Source organism: Arachis ipaensis, chromosome B01 (assembly GCF_000816755.2).
Source record: "Arachis ipaensis cultivar K30076 chromosome B01, Araip1.1, whole genome shotgun sequence".
Taxonomy (NCBI): Eukaryota; Viridiplantae; Streptophyta; class Magnoliopsida; order Fabales; family Fabaceae; genus Arachis; species Arachis ipaensis.
This window is the reverse complement of record NC_029785.2, coordinates 23,861,484-23,865,627: the sequence shown is the minus strand read 5'-3', so window position 1 is coordinate 23,865,627 and position 4,144 is coordinate 23,861,484.

The window sequence follows — 4,144 nt, the reverse complement described above, 5'->3', positions numbered from 1 at the left end:
TTGTCTTCTGAAATGAAAGGGAGAGGGTGCGCGATTCTAATTTAGGGCTAATTTTATCGTTGGATTTCCAGTGGATCAATCTGACGGTAACTCCATCGCACGTGACAAAGCGCAATGTTCTATTAAGTGACATTTTTTGGTGGATTTATCCGCCGGATAATCCAACAATACAAAACGCATCAAATTTTCTGTTCTTTCGTCCAAATATTACCAGGGCATTTACCAGTGGAAAATCTAATCTGACGGTAATATTTTTTATCGAATGAGTTTATTGTCTGATCCACCAGTAATTTTGACGATAAATCTGTTGCTGATAATTTATGCTAAATTCGACAGTATTTAACATTTTTTTTGTAGTATTTTTTTTTTAAAACTAGGAAAAAAATTGAAGTAGCATAAACTTGTTGAAGTTGTTTTCTAGTGCTAAGTATAATGATTATAATAAAATTTAAATTAAATAAAAATAGTATATAATTTTTTAAAATAGAAAATATGATTAATTTAAAAATAATAAAATATTATATTTAAAGATTGAGTGAAAAATAACCTTTAAACGATGAGTAATAATTTTGATTGAAAAATTGTATAATTTTAGCATCTTTCAAGCTAAATTATAGGATGTGATAGTTTGGGATTAAAATTTCTTACTCTTATAAAATTTAATTCTATTGTTATCATTAATTATTGTATTTGAGATTAAAATTAGTTTTGTGTCGTAAATTAAGCGTTAGTACCCTTATTGATATAAAAATATTTTTTTTAGTGTCTTATTAACTTAAAAAAATGCTAAAGAATTTTTTTTTTTTGTATTGAACAATAATGTCTAACTCATTCTAAGGATAAAGTTATTGTACTCTATTCGAGAAAAATCATTTTAAACAGCTTGTTAGTTTCACCATAAAATTCACAGTAGCATTTGTAGTGTGCTAGCTGAATGTTAGAAAGGGGAGATGGAGTAATAGAAAAAATGTTTGTAAATATTTAAGTTGTATAAAATGATACAATATAAAAGAGATTTATAGGTGTTAAGAGAATCGAAATAATAAAGACGTAATATCCTATAATAAATATGAAGCGTTACAGTTACAGTCCAATTTTTTTTTAATAACATCTTTAATCTTTATGAACAAGTCTTTATCTTTCCTAAACATCATAGATTGTTCTTGCCAAATTAGAAGAAAAATTTTCAGACTGCCCGTTTCGCAAATGACATTCCTGCAAGGTAGAAAAAATCGAAAGTTTTTATGAAATTGAAAAACTAAATTGACTAGTGAACGTGAAATCGTAACAAAATTCAAATCATAAAATTGAAAACTCAAAAGATTTTAGGAGTTAAATCGAGATTATTCTAACTACTATGTCTGTAACTATGCTCCCAAGTTAATAAGAGACCACACCAAATAACAAAAATTTCACACCTAAGAATGCTATTCTCAAAAATAAAATCTGAATAGTTCAGTAATCAATTGTCCAAATGATCTCAAATCAAATACCTAAAATTGTTACGATAATTCTTAATCCTAAATTTGCATCACAATTCACTTTGAACATATTTAAAAAATTGTCACGCAATCAAAAGAAAAATATTCTTTATTATTCAAAGAAATTTTGACAAGTAATATAAGTAGCTAGAGAACTTTATATTATATTAGTCAAGAATTATAAATATAAAATTAATTTTTCATCTGTAATTTAAATAAGAGGGTTGCGTGTATTGTTTTCCTCATCAATAGTGAAAATATACTCAAATAATTGAACCAAAATATATAAATAAGCAAGCCAAATGGGTATATTGTTGTTATTGGTTGAAAGGTTGCTAAATATACAATACATGATTTCTTTTCTTTTATATATCGGTCGTGTTTTCTTTTTCAAAAAAGCAAGTGGCTGCTAAAATGTTAAGCACGATCGAGAAGAATCTGGTCTGGCATGCACGTTGTTAATGTTACTATCCTTGGCTTCTCCCTATGCCTTGGCGACAAAATTAAACAAATAATAGTAAAAGTGTTCTTTTCGAGTGACACTTTCGTTGCAATGGGGTCCTGTCCTAGACCCCGTTAATAATTGAGTAGTTTTAGTCATTATCAAGTTATCAACTCCCTTTGAAATAATATTCTATGGGTGCTCACGGATTAAATTGTATTTCTGTTCATATATATAGTATAGTATTTAGTTTTCGTATACACTCAATATATAAGAATAATTTCTAATTAATTTTATTGTCTTTGCTAAAACAAAAACCAATAAAAATAAACTCAGGTTATTAAAGAATTTCATCACTTTTCATGTTCTAAGTAGGTGACTATGCACATGTGATAATGATGAAAAAAAGGCCAAATCTACTTTTACTATCTTGTTACAGTTTGGATTTTAGATTTGACTTAAAGTTGTGGTTGACCCAAAATATTCTTTTTGGAGTATACTGGACAATAAAAAATATAATTTGAATTGTATTCATATAGAATTTTGTATATATTTTTTTATGGAAATATTTAGATTCTTTTTAATTTCATCTTTTAAATACAGTAAATAAATAATTTAACACATGTACAAGATATACTATTTATCTTAATTCTTATATCTTTTAGATTATTACTGACTTAAGCAACAGAATTTTTTATAGGAGTAATCTAATTTCGTGAAGATGGAAAAAAAAAAAAAAAAACTAATACAATTTCGTATATCTATAAATCTATGTTCTATGACTATGAAAAATAATTCTAATTTTATCTTTAGATCACATCTAACTTGGAGTAAATTACAGAATGACTATCTTCGTTTTATCTACTTTAAAACATTTACATTCAAGTAAAATTTATATCTCATCTAATATCTAGTTTAATAATTAATAATGACAAGAAATAATGTGTACATTTTACATTATAACTATACATACACTGCCAATTCAGACTAGTTTAATTGGCTAGTACGTGTAGTTTCTTAAATTAGTCTTTCTTGTTCTCAATACTCCAGATTTTATTTATCCCTGGCCACTAATTATAAAAAAGATAAAAAATTAAAATTATATACAAATAGCATTATTATATTAGCTAGGAAGAGTAATGAAAAACAGGATTCTTTTATTANATGGAAAAGAGTAAAAGACATAGATCCTTATTAGCTCATACTAACAAAAAGAGTAATGTTTTCATAATTTTCTGCATTCAATGCAAATTTTTTAGTATCATATTATTAATTTATTACTACTTTTTCCAGTTCAACGAACCAGTTTCTAGCCCTTAATTTTTTTTAGCGATTGTGATTATTATCAGATTATCCAGTTTAGGATTAAGATCCTCTGTGCACTCCAATTTGTTTCATTTTTCCCCTAATTTCCTTCATTATGAACTCCTTAACGAGGAAAACTCAAATTTTAATATTATATATATTATTGTTTAATACAAAAACTAAGTTAGTTATATATATAAAAATATTATTAACTAACTTCATAAATATTTATCTTTTAATTATTAGCTCACAACTATTTATCATTACTTTAATATGCCTCTCAAACTCAAGTATCAACTTGAGTTTAAAATTTATTGAAAAACAACATAATAAAAAAACTAAAAGAAATTACCTAAAATAGGACAGTCGAAACTATTAAAATGAAGCACAAATAAAACCGCTACAAAAATGCAAATAGAAATGCTGAAAGAGTGACAAACTGAAATAAGGGTAGCAAACTGTCGGATAGATGGCAAACGGTCAGAGAAATGCTGGTTCAGAAGAAGGCGCGTGTGGCGGGATGACACAGAAGAAACAGAAGAAGACGTGTGCGGCATGGTGACATAGAGGAGGACGCGTACAGTGCGGTGACACAGAAAAAGACGCATGCGTGGCGGTGACGCAGAAGGGGACGCATACGGTGCGATAACGTAGAGGAAGACGCGTACGGCGCGATGGTACAGAAGAAGACACGTGCAACGGGACTTTGACCGGCGCATGGAGGCACGTCCGATGGCAGATGGAGGAGAGCCAGAGAGAGAGATTGTGAGGAGAAGAAGAAAGGATCAGAAGGTAACCACGGTAGCGTTGGGATTGCCGGCGGCGAACGGAAAAGTAGGGAGAGAGATATGGCTTCGTAGTTTTTGTTCGGTTAGAAGAAGAAGAAGAAAAAAGAGGGATGGTCCCGCAGCGGAGA